The sequence below is a fragment of the Engystomops pustulosus genome, chromosome 8 (genome assembly GCF_040894005.1).
Source record: "Engystomops pustulosus chromosome 8, aEngPut4.maternal, whole genome shotgun sequence".
In the NCBI taxonomy this organism is placed as follows: domain Eukaryota; kingdom Metazoa; phylum Chordata; class Amphibia; order Anura; family Leptodactylidae; genus Engystomops; species Engystomops pustulosus.
In genome coordinates, this window is record NC_092418.1 from 46,749,866 (window position 1) to 46,766,629 (window position 16,764).

The following is a 16,764-nucleotide window of genomic DNA, read 5'->3' on the forward strand; positions in this document are numbered from 1 at the left end:
CAAAGGAAGATTATATTAGCCTTAGACATTTTAAATTGGGCACAAATCACTATCCCCAATTATAATGAAAACTCATTTCTGCATGTAGGAATAGTGAAGGAGGTTTAAATATGATTTTACTGTATAAAGGTGCTTATTTTGGTCAATGATATAAATCCTCCTTCTCACAGGTTAAATATGGTAGGGAGATTTGGAAGGCTTGTTTAAAAGGCGTGCCTGGCCTGGTATAGTGGTGTATGTTCTTAAAGGGGTTTTCCCATAAAAGAAACTTCTCAAATTTCAATTCCTTAGTGATGTTTACACAATAAGATAATTTTAACCCCTTACTTTACAATTTTACCTAGTTTTATTGTTGTTTTGGCTCCTTACATTGTTTAGGCTGGTCACTAAGATTAAGCAGAGTGGACGGGCACTAGCTGAGCAGACACTTCATGATCCCTCTGTGCTATGAGATGCTGTGTGATGACAATGTTCTTAGATAATCATAGTACATGGTTTAGCTTTTTTTTTTTCCTCAAAAATGTATTATTCTTTTCCAACAATACCTTCCCATAAAGAATTAGCAAAAATATGAATAAATATAGAAAGAAAGAAGAAAGAAAACAGACAACAATTTACTGGCTAGTTTAGCCCTACTGATTCGTCCACTATCCCTCACTACCTGTGTTAAAACCAAGCAAACTAAGCAAAACTAATATTGGAAAAAATAGCATTTATATAAGTATCAACAACTTTTTAGAGGCATAACTTTTTGAGGCATAAAGGGTTGAGGTCCTATTTTTGCGAAAAGGGTTGTTTTTTTTCAATGGTACCATTTTGGGACATGTAACTTCTTTTGATCGCATTTTTTGTGAGGGTATTTGAAGAAAAATGATATATTACAGGACTTTTTCATGTTGTTTTTTTTTACATTATTCACCATGCAGGTTCAATATTGCTTTAGATGTATTTTACAGATTGATGCAGACTCGATGCATATACTCGAGTATAAGCCAACCCGAGTATAACCCAAGACCCCTAATTTAACACAAAAAAACTGGAAAAACTGGTATAAGCTGAGGGTGGGAAATGCATTGGTCACAGCCTCCCCAGTATATAGCCTGCAAGCCCCATGTAGTATATAGCCAGCCCCCTGTAGTATATAGCCAGCCCCCGTAGTATATAGCCTCCCAGCCTCCTGTAGTATATACCCTACCAGCCCCCTATAGTGTAGAGCCTACCAGCCCCCTGTGGTATATAGCCTGCCAGCCCCCTGTGGTATATAGCCTGCCAGCTCCCTGTAGTGTATAGCCTGCCAGCCCCTGTAGTATATAGCCTGCCAGCTCCCTGTAGTGTAGAGCCTACCAGCCCCCTGTGATATATAGCCTGCCAGCCCCCTGTGGTATATAGCCTGCCAGCTCCCTGTAGTGTATAGCCTGCCAGCCCCTGTAGTATATAGCCTGCCAGCTCCCTGTAGTGTATAGCCTGCCAGCCCCTGTAGTATATAGCCTGCCAGCCCCCTAGTATATTGCCTGCAAGCCCCCTATAGTATATAGCCTGCCAGCCCCCTGTGGTATATAGCTTACCAGCCCCCTGCAGTATATAGCCTGCCAGCCCCCTAGTATATAGCCCTTGCCCCCAATATAGGAAAAAACAAACAGTGTACTCACCTTCCACACACCCCCCTCCCCTCGCGGCAGGTCCTCTTCTATACAACAATACTCCGGCATCGGCTCAGTGTCCCCGCACAGGGATCGTGACATCAGCTGCTCGCTGATATCATAGTGTGTGCCGAGCGGCAGACATCATGATCCCTGCGACGGATAGTGTGGGGACACGTAGCCAATGACGGAGAATTGCTGTATAGAAGAGGACCTGCTGGGGGGCGTCAGAACGTGAGTACACTGTTTATTTTTTTTTCTTGACCCGAGCATAAGCTGAGGTGAAGTTTTTCAGCACATTTTTCATAGCATCATAGCATCATAGTATCATAGTATCATAGTTACATAGTACAGTTGGAAAAAGACACTTGTGCATCAAGTTCAACCAAAGAACGGAAGGGATTGCATGAGGAAGGGATTTAGGGGAAACTATTCTATATAACATAACCATCAATGCTATTTAGGTGTAAAAAGGCATCTAGACCCTTCTTGAAGCTCTCTGCTGTCCCTGTTGTGACCAGCGCCTGAGGCAGACTATTCCACAGATTGACAGTTCTCATAGTAAAAAAGCCCTGTCGCCTCCGGTGATTAAACCTTGGTTTCTCCAAACGGAGACAGTGCCCCCTCGTCTTTTGATTTGATTTAATCTGAAACAACTTACCACCATATTTTTTGTATGGACCATTCATGTATTTATATAATTTAATCATCTCCCCTCGTAGTCGTCTCTTTTACAGACTAAATAAATCTAGTTGTTTTAATCTTTCCTCATAACCAAGACCCTCCATACCCCTTATCAGTTTTGTGGCTCTACGTTGAACCCTCTCCAGCTCCAGGGCATCCTTTTTATGAACCGGTGCCTAGAATTGGACAGCAGAACTCGGCTTATACTTGAGCATATAAACGGTATGTCTTTTTTGTGTTTTATATACTTTATTTGGTTTTCATATGTAACAGGGGTGATTAGGGGATTTTATTTATTAATCTTGTGTTATAAAATAATTTTTACTTTTTATTAAATTTTTTTTTAACCTATTCCACACTTGGGCTTGAACAAGAGGGATATATTTACACACTGCAGTCATGCTTGACCACGGTGTGTAAGGGGTTAAACACCAGGGATTAGAGTTTTACCAATCCCCGGTGTTAGTGCCGGGTCTGGGCCGTGATAACACAGTCTGGTACCGGCACTTACTGGAGACTATTTCCTATTCTTCTTCTTCTTCTTCTAGTGCCAACGTAGAAAGGCAGTGCTTCAAAAGAAGTACCATTAATGGCCACCATAAAACCGCAATATGGTGTCATTAAGGGCTTAAGAATCTTGTCTTAAAATACCATATAAGAAAATATTTTTTCATTTTCCAAATGTTTAAAAAACGTGAAAATACCTTTTACTTTATTTTTAGTAATATGACACTTTCAAGTAAATGTGCATGTAAGTAATAATAGAATGGGAATAATACCTGCACCTATGCAGGCCGCATTTACATGATTTGTTTTCATGCGTCTTGCATTGGGTTGCAAATGCATTAGGCAAAATGCAACCCAAAACACATAATTATTTTTGATGTTGGCAAAATTGCTCATGTATCTTGACTTGCATTTTCTGCATTGTGTTTGAAATGTGTATTAAATGTGTAAGCGACTCATAAGGCCATGTATACAAGATGCAATTGAATTGCCATTTGAAGGACATTCTGAACGCATTTGGTGTATTTCCTACCCGAATTTGTATGTGTTTAAACCTAAACGCAAAACACTTGTTGCTACCTGGCAGACAGGGGTGCACCTAGCCTTTCTGCTGCCTGAGGCGAGCTATAAAAAGACGCCCCACTCCATATATGTAATATATAAAGGAGTGTCAGGACCAGACCCAATCATATTGGTTTAATGTGAAAATAAAGCAATGTAAAATACATAGAGCTTCCCATTGTACTATATATTAAAAACAGAGTGAGCTACCACAAAGAACAAAATACATACAACAATCCGGCATATAATATAAAATAAATACAGCGTGCCGCCATATACCATATAATATATACAGCGTGCTGCCATATACCATATAATACATACAGCGTGCCACCATATACTATATAATATATACAGCATGCCGCCATATACCATATAATATATACAGCTTGCCACCATGTACCATTCAATACATACATTGTGCCGCCATATACCATATAATACATACAGGGTGCCCCCATATACTATATAATACATACAGTGTGCCGCCATATACCATATAATACACACAGCGTGCCACCATATACCATACAATACACACAGCGTGCCCCTATATACCATACAATACATACAGTGTGCTGCCAAATACCATGAAATACGTACAGTGTGCTGCCATATACCATATAATACATACAGTGTGCCGCCATATAGTATATAATACATACAGTGTGCCGCCATATAGTATATAATACATACAGCATGCCGCCATATACCATATAATACATACAGCGTGCCTCCATATACCATATAATACATACAGTGTGCTGCCATATACCATATAATACATACAGTGTGCCGCCATATACCATATAATACATACAGTATGCCACCATATAGTATATAATGCATACAGCATGCCGCCATATACCATACAATACATACAGTGTGCCACCATATAGTATATAATACATACAGCATGCCGCCATATACCATATAATACATACAGCGTGCCGCCATATAATATAAAATCAATACAGTGTGCTGCCATATACCATATAATACATACAGGGTGCCCCCATATACTATATAATACATACAGTGTGCCGCCATATACCATATAATACACACAGCGTGCCACCATATACCATACAATACACACAGCGTGCCCCCATATACCATACAATACATACAGTGTGCTGCCATATACCATAAAATACATACAGCGTGCTGCCATATACCATATAATACATACAGTGTGCCGCCATATACCATATAATACATACAGTATGCCGCCATATAGTATATAATACATACAGCATGCCACCATATACCATACAATACATACAGTGTGCCACCATATAGTATATAATACATACAGCGTGCCGCCATATAGTATATAAAATATACAGCATGACACCATAAACCATATAATGCATACAGCGTGCCACCATATACTATATAATATATACAGCGTGCCGCCATACATCATATAATACATACAGTGTGCCGCCATATATGCGAGAATCTCAACTCGCCTCATGGCAGGTGCACCCCTGCTGGCAGAGGCATTTAGGTCTAAACACACAGAGGAGGACATTCTCCAAATGTACTTGAAATGCACTTCAAAACACAATTGTGTGAATGCAGCCTCAGTGTCCAGCAATAGGTAAGACCTCTTTTTAAAAGTAATCCTTGTTAGCTCCCTTCATATTCCCACCTATCTCCCCCTATTATTGTGGTCCCCTGATCTCCCTTTCATATTGTGGACCCCTCCTCTCCCGCTCATATTGTGAGACCCCTCATCTCCCCTATTATTTTGGACCCCCTCATCTGTGGACCCCATGATGTCCCCTAATATCCTTCTTATATTGTGGCCCGCTTATCTGTCCCTCATATTGTGACCCTTCATACTTTTCCCCCCTCATCTCCACCTTACACTGTGGTCACCCTCAACCATTCCTATTGTGGCCCATCATCTCCCCCCTACAATTATGACCCTCATTCTCCCCTCCTATTGTGGCCCCTTATCTCCTATTGTGGCCCCTCAGCTCCCCCTCATATTGTGAACCTCTCCCTCATATTGTGGGCTCCCCATATCTCCCCCTCATGTTTTGCCCAGCCCCCCAAACTCCCCTCATCCTGTGGATCACTCTCATCTTTCCTAATATTGTGGTCTCTCACCTCCACCTCATCTTGTGGGCGCCCTATACTCTTCCTTTCTTTGTTTTTGCATAATTTAAAAAATAACAAGCCAATTACTTACCTCTCCCCGTTCTCCTGCAGCTCTTCTTCCTGCTGCTTTGTGCAGTAATCCTGGCAGATGAGATTATATCATCATATTGCACCTGCCGGCCTCTGTTGCATACAGCTGCAGCAGGGGAACACAGTGATTATGCAGAGAGCTGAAGGCCTCTTGCCCCATCATCTGAAGTCCCAGGGCAGTACCTGTGAGAGGCAGAGTCACTGGTGGACCAACCAGACCCTGGCTGCAAAATAACCCTACACACTGGATATTTTGTAATCTATAATTATGGAATAACAAGTGCAATTATAATATGTGCTTGTGATAAACCTTTCTTATAGATAATTTGCTGTTCTATGAAATTGACCTTGTGTGTATTTGTGGGTGTTTGAGATAGGATGTGATGCCCAATCAGGGACAGGGACTGTTGTGTGACAGGTTACAGTAGATCTTTTATTTATATATTAAACCCCAAGATATCAGAATGAAATCACATATAAAACATAAAGTAACTAGAAAATCGTGGACCCCAATTCAAATTCTGGGGGCCCCCACTGACTATGCACTCTTTACAATAACTATATATCTTTAAAAAAAAAATATGTCCCCTTGAGAATACTATCAAGATTCTTCATTTCATTGGTCTTCTTTATATTCTATGTATTGTAGGAAACTAAAGAATCGGAGTTCATGTAACATAAATAACTTCTTGCCCATGTGAAAAGAAATGTTACACTAAATCAAAGATGAGGTTCCTTTATTCCATGGACACGGAAACCATTTACTCAAACAGAAACTCAATAAACGGTGGCAATACATCTACTTGAAACAAGATGTAAGTGAGGCTAGATTTTAAATACCACTCATGAGCAATGCTGGGAACGTAAGAAAAGAATTGTCTCCAAAAATATATCTCTACTCAGGGGACAGTTGTAATGTAAAGTCAGTAAATGATAACCCTCCCTTCACTGCAACCCAGAGTCAAGTAAAGCTGTTACAGTCTTCTACCAGACAACTTAATATACTGTACATGTAAGGTTCTAATACTTCCAATGATTCATTATGCAGACAGAAGGGCCATTGGCTCTGAATTAAAAAGCACTGAATAACAGCTGCGGAGAGATGGACACCTATTTAACATGATTTCCCATCTAATAAGATAAAATATTATAAAGCCATAGCCTCTCATTTACTCCCAAATTAATGTAAATCATGAATATACTTAGTGCTCTTTATCCGCTAGATTGATTAAAGTTGAAACGAACACTTGTTAACTGCTTATTTACAATGAATAATTGATGTTTTGTACGTCAAAGAAAGAAATTATTTTGAGCGAAAAGTAAATGACTAAGAAACACAAATGATATAGCTTATACATTTTTTTTCAAAGTTAAGGACTAATGCAGTCAAAAGTATGCATACAGCCAGGTTCAGAAGAGAGGAGGCGTGAGCACTCCTCACTTCACCGCTCTCTATTGAAAGTTGAGTGGCCCAGGCTGTAATGCGGCAAAATATAGGACCTGTCCTATATATCTCTCCATGCAGCCGCCCGGCTCAGACAGCGAGTGCTCACCGCACCATGACTATTGCCATTGACTGATTTTAGTCTCTTGGGATATTTTGATCAGTGGCTTTCATGCGACACAAATCGGGGGGCATGGCTGTCGAACAACCCAACTGATTCGGACTATGCGCGTGATTTAAAATTCAAATTGTGTCGCAAGACAATGCACTTACATACACCAGGAAGAAGAAGGTGAACTCCAGCAGACCTGAGCGGGGAAGCGACACATGCAGGATATCGGACGCACGATCTTAGTGAATCGCTCCGGACTTCATCCTCGTTGGACAACGCACCTCGGAGATCGCGACAGGACCGGGTAAGTAAATGTGCCCCATTGTGTCTGGAGTTACAGCAATAAAATATAACAGTTCTGACTTATATACAAATTCAACTTAAGAACAAACTTACAGAACCTATCTTTTACGCAACCCGGGGACTGCCTGTATATAAAAAACCTGTTCAAAATGCTTTTCTCTAATGACATAGGTCCATTATTGCCAGTGAGTTAACCCCTTCAGGTCTGTTATAATGTTAATAAGTTTATGGTACCTTTATGGTACCTTTATGGTAGTAATGTATGACAAGGATTTCTAAGAGAAGCAAATACAGATCTGCAAAATCTTATCAAATCAAACAAGTTTCTCAAGGCTTTTATATAGTTAGTTCCTGGTTATTATTACTATTAAAGAATATCATTTATCCTGTGTGAATAGGTTTATCTGTACACTTGCTATCTCTCCTGTTCTAAATACTATCTATACACTACATACAATGGAGCACAATAACTCTTCCTCTATTATATCTCGCTCTCGGAAAGTATAGTGGAAATTATCTGACCAGTCTTGAGTTCTTTGATGTTAGTAAATACAGTACAAGACCAGGTTTATTTTATCCATACATTTCACAATAACATACAATAACATTGTAATTCCGTACATCAATGCCCTTGGTAAAGTAGAGAACTGTGCACAGTTTCTCATTCTGATAGCACATTCTCAATTAGGAAGTAGATGATTCGCAGGTAATTGCTATTAATTCTTTTGCCACTTTCTCTTCATCACCGCAGCTTGAAAGGACAGTAATCAAAGTTCTCCCATCCTAAGTTCTTTCCCATTACCTCTAACAGAATCTGACAGGCAGCCAAAACTAAAATGCATTTGATATAGCTGCTACAATGTTATAAATGTATAGTATGTCGTAAGGGTAAAAGAAATATCAACTTTTATAAATTACTTTCTTATTCCTACTGAAAAATACATTTGTAAAGAAAACACTCAGTCAAACCTTTACATTTGTGTACTGAGGCATAAAGGTAATGTTCAACACAGTCATACATCGTTCTTCAATAGTGCCAGCAAAGAAGCAGTGCCAAAGGCATCCCTAATGGGTACTGGCTGTATTTTAAAGATAAGGCTAATTCCAGCAGATTAACCCATTAGATTCTGGGCTCAATACTTATTAAGACATTTTCTTGATAAGTAGGACTCCTCTCATGCTCTTGTGACACAAGTGTCTGCAGCTATAGTCGGCTGTGTTAGTTTTAAAAGATAATACAACATTGTTTATTCACAAAGCATATAAAAAATGGAATATAGAGAACATTTCACAATTGTGATGGCAGCCTCTTAAGGGGGATTGGGAAAATAAAGACTGATTTCCAAGGAAGTTCCTTCAAGCAAAACTTGCACAAAAATAAGTGGATCTGGAGTCTACATGGAGTCCATCGGACTAAATGATAACTTGTGGTTCTCTGCATTCCTCTCATTAGGAAGAAGTCTAATAATGTCTAATGAAGTTCGGGCTTGTGTCCGGGGACACAAACCCCAACTTTGTGGTTCATTTTGGGCTCTGCAGGACATTTGATTTTAATAGGGGGCTCTGCTGGACATTTTATTTTACTGGGTGGTTCTACTGGACACTATATTTTAATGTGGGGCTCTGCTGGACATTTTATTTTAATGGGACGCTCTGCTGGACACTATTTTAATGGGGGGCTCTTTTGGACATTTTATTTTAATACAGAGCTCTGCTGGACATTTTATTGATGAAGGAGCGCTGCTGCTGGACATTTTATTAGAGAGTAGTTGCTGCATTTCCCACCCTAGTTAATAAGTTTTCCCAGTTTGCCTCAGGTTACCGTATTTTCCGGACTATAAGGCGCACTTAAAAGCATTGGATTTCCGTGGAAATCCAAAGTGCGCCTTATAGTCCGGTGCGCCCTATGTATGGGGCTGGGCACAGGGCAGCGGACCATACTTACATAGGTCCCCGCTACCGGAGACCGGAGACAGCAGATCTCCAGCGGGAGACCGGTAGCGGGGACCTATGTAAGTATGGTCCGCTGCCCTCCTCCAACTCCCCCTCACCTTCCCCGCGTTCCCCGTCGCGTCTCGGCGTCGCGTCCCGTCGCCGCGTCCCGTCGCCGCGTCACATCGGGTCTCCGCCACGCCCCCAGACCTCCGCCACGCCCCCGGCCCCCGGACCCCGCGCCTTATAGTCCGATGCGCCTTATATATGTAATTATTACATATATAAGGCGCATCGGACTAATGCGCCTTATAGTCCGGTGCGCCCTATAGGGCAAAAAATACGGTACACTTGGGGCAGTTTATACTCCAGTACATACAGTGCAATGTAAAATAATCTGCTTAGATTTTGTTAAGCTTTAATTTTTTTCCTATATAATGCAAGTCTAATAATAGAATCACAAAACAGGAAAATGTAAGCCAAAAATTCCTGTTTGTAGTTAAGACTCATAACCACCTAGTCAGTATTCTACAGGGAAATTAATAGTTTCATTTGCAACATTTTCTGCGATGTAATTACTGGTGCACAATTCATTTATGTTTATTAAAGATACACGTATGTTCATTAGAGTGTGGAAGTTTTGTACGTTATTTCTATACCACGTGGCAATACAGTTTTATAATATACCTAATACAAAAGATTATTATTATTGTTATAGTTTTTATTAATACCGATTTTATTTCTGTAGTCTTATGTTTGTGAATTAACAATGCACTTATATAAATATACTTTAGTATAATACCCCATTTATACTTTAGTATAATACCCCAAATTTGGGACCTGATTTAAGAGTAATTGTTTAGGTGAAAGTTGACATGGAAAACCCTTAAACATAAAAATAGGTTACAAAATGTATTGTTATTTTGTTACCTTCTTCATAGCCCTATATCAAGTGCAGCTTGCTGCTGGTTGGCATCATGTGAGTGAATCCCTCCCAAGGTCTTTCTGGGTCACCTAAATGAATAAAGACCCTAAAGCACAACTAGCAGACATACAGTCCAGGCTGGGATAAATGTTGTGGGACTCCTTGAATCAATAAGACAGATATGTGACCTAAATACCCCTATTAGTGTCCTATAAAGTTAGGTCTGTAGAATCATGCAACATTATCAGGGAAACCAGGACACATCCTCATAGCAATGAACACATTGTATAAAAGCAACAGTATTGATCTGGCTATTTAGTGAAGGGTATAGTGATTGTATATTTTTTTTTAGAGTTGAGGCCTCATGTTATGACTCTTTCATATACAGTGGTGCTGTAGGACTCCCATTTAAAGTGTAACCATCAATTCAGATATTTTTGATAATGTGTGGATTTTGTGAACATTTTTCTAATATACGGTACTTCATAAAGTTTGCAAAGAAACAGACTGCAATATGCCCCATAGTTACAATGTTACTTCTACGTTGCTAAAACAAATTTGTCTACCAGAAAGAAGAAGAATTTCTCTCTCTCCTTTCCTGCATGTTACGGGATGTAGTTATGCGCTATGAGCATTATTTTCAAAGATCAAGCAGAAAGTGAAGTAGTTAAACCGCCCTTTTCAGAGCTGTTTAACCAAACACAGGGATTTTCGATGTGAACTCATGCAGCCTGTACTGTACACACACTGTACAGGCTGGTATACGGATCTATATGGGAGGAAATAGCTTGATTTTGATTACAAACAAAATGGAACGTGTTAATGAAGTATATTACAAAAATGTTTTCCACACACAATAAAAAAAATCTCAAATTATAGTTACGCTTTAAATGCATGGGGCCCTTCAGGAATGCCTGAAACATAGGGATATATTAGTCTCTTGTCTGTGCCATTGTACACTGCCTATAGTAAAGTATTCTTCAAAATGTATCTTGTTTTTTTATGTGAACTATTTAAAAATAATTGTTAAAATATACATACAATATACATTAATACAACCTTTCCATTCATGTAGGAGCTTAAAATAAATCTTTATTTTACAAGACTATAGTCAGTTATACAGGGACACAGACTTTACCTTACACTAAATTGTACACAGGGGGTTGCCTGGTAAGAGAGGGCCTTGAGGCTATGCAGAGGCTTTACAGTACCGCGTCCTAGTTTCTGTAGTGCAATATGGATATGGTAACTGAGTGTAACTCTGCTGTGTAACTTATTAAGCAGCATCCACTATAATGGTGTTATTATTAGATTGTACATAAAGGGGGTCATTTATCTGATCTCTGCTTGTTTTGGCTAGTTTTTGACTTTTTTGGTCTTTTTTTTCTTCTGCTTCTTTGGTTATTTATCAATCTCACTATTTAAATTCTTCTTTTCAGATATCTTTTTGAGAAATTTGTTAAAAATGACTCAAAAATGTTGCACCAATATCTCAAGTCACTTCTTTCCACTTTCCAAGTTTTCCTTAAGTATGGTGTCATCTGGAGTTTTTTGTGCCAAAAAATGTCACAAATTTTAGACAATTTGAAATTATAAATGTCATTTGCGACATTCTATCTATCTGGAATAGAAGATTGTCTTATTGACGAAAAACAAATGTCCGGCGGACAAAAAGGCGAAAAACTGCAATGCGCCAAAAAATGTCTCAAAAAGAAAGAAAAATCAGGAAGAAAAGTAAAGACAAATGGCCACCAAAATGTCACATTCCATTACTACAATATTTATTGAATAAGGTATTTTTCTGTACACACCTCAGGTAATGCTCTATTAAACCTGTAGCTCAAAGATGAATACAGTGGTTTGGCTTTGGTCCTGCCTTACATACTTTACAATATACTTTAAGCAAGCACTTAAAGGAAATGTAGCATTAAAGCCAAGTATGATAAACCAATGACAATTACTCATAGATCCAGACTGTGACTGTTATAATCTTCTTGTATTTGTTATCCATGGCATCCTTCCTTCTAAAAACAACTTTCAAGATTATTATAATGAGCCTGGAGTGGTTCTCAGAGTACCTCCGTACTTTAGGTTGACTGGCTGTTACACTTTCTCGCCCTGCCCCCTCATCACGTTATCCCTCCCTCTTCCTTATGTAATCTCATTGCAGCATGGAAAGATTCAGCACACAGTAGTCCTTGTATACTGTAACAGCTCTGGGAACCTCCCCAGTAGTAATTCAGACTCCTTATTAAAGGAAGGAGGCCATTGAAGAAGATAACCACAGTGATCAGTAATGGATTATAATTTAGGCAGTTTGGGTCCCAAGGGGGCCATGGCTACCCAAACCGGACTTGTAGGGGCTCGAATATATATATATATACAGTCTAGGGCCCATGGTTGTCTTAAACTGCCCCTGACAGTCATGTTGCCTGGTTATGTGTGTAAGTGTCCCAGGTTTATCATGCTTGATTTTGATGCTAGATCTCATTTTAGCTTCTAATGACATTACAAGAACAAAATGTGACCATATATTATGTATGAATACTGGTTCCTAGGATAAATCCCCCCCATAACTGTATGAGGTTTTCTTTCCTAAAGATATCATCATGGTTTACTTTTTTGTTACAGGGCAGATCCTAGTAGGCCTTTATAGATGGCATTCTTAAGTTCCAAACAACCATAATATCCCTTCATCACCCCTAAGTCACATCGCTGTAGGAGCACAATGACCCTTCCATTTTAACCACTTACTTGTCATAGCGAGACAGTCACATGGCTATAGCGCCACAATGGCGTAGCAGAATGAAAGCTCCATTTTAACCACTTATTTGTCGCAGTCAGCTGGCACCTACAAGTCAATGTGTGGATAGAGGCACCATCGTGGTTCAATAATATTGCGTTCACAGATCCTGCTATGTACTAGTACACACTGCAAGAGTTAAATGCTAAAAACATGGGCAAATGGTATTAAACCACGCCATATTTTTTAATATGGCAGATGGTAGCATTTATCAGATTTATGAACGCTCACCATTTAATACCATTAAATAAAACTGTATTATACCTAATAAAATCAGAGTAGAATATATTTTATTTCCATTAGTATGAATGTATTTAAATAACTGGTCTTCAGCTTCTCTCTCCTCCGATGAACTACTGCTTCTAGTCAGATGAAATTGACTAAAGTAGTGAATTCATACTCATAGCACATTATCTCTATTGCATATCTTATGGAATCAAAATGATAATGGAGCTATTATATTGTATTAAGCAACAATGAAATGGAATATAACAGGCCATAATTACTCCTTTGATCTGTACTTCAAATTATTACCGCAGATCTATTCCGCTTCCTCATTAGCATACACATCTCACCTTATATTTATAGATTGGCTAATGGCTTCTAGTACATAAATGCATTCCCTTTAACTTTTGTTTCCGCATAATGTCGGGGAAGATTGTGAAAGGTGAGTTATTGTATTTTCCTAAATGTTTTCCAGTCAATCATTATTCAATACAAGCCGTAAGGAGTCAGAATGTATTATTTTCTCAGCGTTGCAAGCTATGTTAATTTACTGCCTTGTTTGGTACACCAGGATCTCAAACATGATGGGGTTGCCAAGGAATTTTCAACTATTCGAGGACAATTATCACAGCTAGCAATTCCAATTATGTCTTTTAGAAAACCTGTTTTTCAAAACAGTGGTCCAGTCACAAATAAGTCTTTTCCATCATGTGGGCCATCAGGTAATAATTGTGAACAATTAATTAAGCACTATTCACTTTACCTTGGGGTAGGAACACTTAATGAGATTACTTCTGTTTGCTGATGCTAGGTTGGCTCACGTTCAAGAGTTAATGAGCGGTAAAATGGCCAGAGGAAAGGCTCGGCAATAAGGAAATTGTGTCACACCACTGCGATGCTAAATTTCTTGGACTGGGACTGAATAAGAAAATAGGATTCGAGTATCTATGGAGATGGATTAATAATTTACTAGTCGGTATCACTACAGATTTAACACTTATTACATAGACCTCGTAACCTAAATATACAATAGAATTACTACCTAATGGAAACCTAAAACCATGACTTTTTCTACAGAAAAGAGCCAACTTTCCTGCTGTGATTTGTACTTTACGTACAGTGAAGATAAAGCCGATACACGATCTGCGGTGATGAAGTGGAGGATTCTTGGAACATGGGATGAGTGACCTTTCGAGAAGAGCGTTTCAAGAAGAGATCAAAACCTTTAAAGCTCATCTGAGACACATTGAGAGAAAGCAGTCCATCAATTCATTAAATCAAAAAGCCCATAGTGATTTTACTGGAAGTATGATATTTGCCAGTATGCAATCTTACAGCTTGGGGCACTGGAGCTTAAAAGGAGGCCATCAATGTGGGATAATTTCTGGATAAGAGATCTTTAACACCAGACGCTTTCACATTTAACATACGTGTTTGGCATTTCTGATTGCAATTAAGATGACTAAAACTGAAAATATCCATATTATTAAAAAATAAAAGTATTTACTCCATATAGTAAACACCATCACTGAAAAAAGTCAAAATTTCATATCTTAGTATTTCACCATCTATAAAACTTAAATCATTTATGGGATTATGTAAAACCTTTTAGGTGAAAAATGGCATTGTAAAGTCTCAGTGCATTATAACAACCTATCATTACCCTTAAATTACATCAGCTGGGGATGAGGGGGGGCACATTGGGGTGGTAGAAAATATAGATCTCTATACTATATGATAAAATAAGCAAATGAGTAAAAAAAATTGATTGAATGATAGAAAACAGAGTCATTTTCAATAGTCAATGTTCATAATGGACCATGGTCAGCATTGGGGTCATTATAAGAACCAATTCTTTGTTTTTTTTAAAATTATTTTTAAATGATCCGAATAACACAGGACTTTAAAGATTACTTAAATATGAGACCCCTATGAATGACAAGAAAGAGTCTTTCCCCATTTAACTTAAAGGGGTTGTCCGAGTTCTTGAAAAAAAGCTAAAAGTGGCCGGGACAGGGCTGCTTAAAAAAAAATAAAGATGTACTTACCTTCCGGTGCCCTCCGGTATCCAGCGCTGCTGTCACTCTGGCCCGGGCGCCATGTAAACAAACATGGCCGCCGGAGCAGCGCTGGACTCAGTTCCGGCCGGACCAGACAACCTTCCGGCCCCCATACACAATGCTGTGTATAGGGACGGATAGGCGTACCCGGCCACGGCCGGCCGGAAGCTGAATCCAGCGCTGCTCCGGCGGCCATGTTTGTTTACGTGGCGCCCGGACCGGAGTGACAGCAGCGCTGGATACCGGAGGGCACCGGAAGGTAAGTACATCTTTATTTTTTTTTAAGCAGCCCTGTCCCGGCCACTTTTAGCTTTTTTTCAAGAACTCGGACAACCCCTTTAAGGGCATTTCCAGAAATAGCTAAGCAATGTAGTCGCTGCTCTATGGCAGTAATATACACTCACCGGCCACTTTATTAGGTACACCTGTCCAACTGCTCGTTAACACTTAATTTCTAATCAGCCAATCACATGGCGGCAACTCAGTGCATTTAGGCATGTAGACATGGTCAAGACAATCTCCTGCAGTTCAAACCAAGCATCAGTATGGGGAAGAAAGGTTATTTGAGTGCCTTTGAACGTGGCATGGTTATTGGTGCCAGAAGGGCTGGTCTGAGTATTTCAGAAACTGCTGATCTACTGGGATTTTCATGCACAACCACCTGTAGGGTTTACAGAGAATGGTCCGAAAAAGAAAAAACATCCAGTGAGCGGCAGTTCTGTGGGCGGAAATGCCTTGTTGATGCCAGAGGTCAGAGGAGAAAGGGCAGACTGGTTCGAGCTGATAGAAAGGCAACAGTGACTCAAATCGCCACCCGTTACAACCAAGGTAGGCAGAAGAGCATCTCTGAACGCACAGTACGTCGAACTTTGAGGCACATGGGCTACAGCAGCAGAAGACCACACCGGGTGCCACTCCTTTCAGCTAAGAACAGGAAACTGAGGCTACAATTTGCACAAGCTCATCGAAATTGGACAGTAGAAGATTGGAAAAACATTTCCTGGTCTGATGAGTCTCGATTTCTGCTGCGACATTCAGATGGTAGGGTCAGAATTTGGCGTCAACAACATGAAAGCATGGATCCATCCTGCCTTGTATCAACGGTTCAGGCTGGTGGTGGTGGTGTCATTGTGTGGGGAATATTTTTTTGGCACTCTTTGGGCCCCTTGGTACCAATTGAGCATCGTTGCAACGCCACAGCCTACCTGAGTATTGTTGCTGACCATGTCCATCCCTTTATGAGCACAATGTACCCAACATCTGATGGCTACTTTCAGCAGGATAATGCGCCATGTCATAAAGCTGGAATCATCTCAGACTGGTTTCTTGAACATGACAATGAGTTCACTGTACTCAAATGGCCTCC

At 39.7% G+C, this 16,764-nt stretch overlaps 1 protein-coding gene and 1 long non-coding RNA gene across 2 annotated transcripts in view; one reads left to right on the forward strand and one right to left on the reverse strand.

Annotated features, from left to right (window-relative positions):
* Positions 1-16,764, reverse strand: part of CAVIN2 (caveolae associated protein 2) — a 53,265-nt gene that overhangs the window by 9,399 nt on the left and 27,102 nt on the right. The window lies entirely within an intron of this gene.
* LOC140075238 (uncharacterized) lies at positions 13,918-14,710 on the forward strand. Its single transcript, XR_011849373.1, has 3 exons — positions 13,918-14,060; positions 14,150-14,310; positions 14,416-14,710. It is a non-coding gene; the product is annotated as an uncharacterized lncRNA (long non-coding RNA).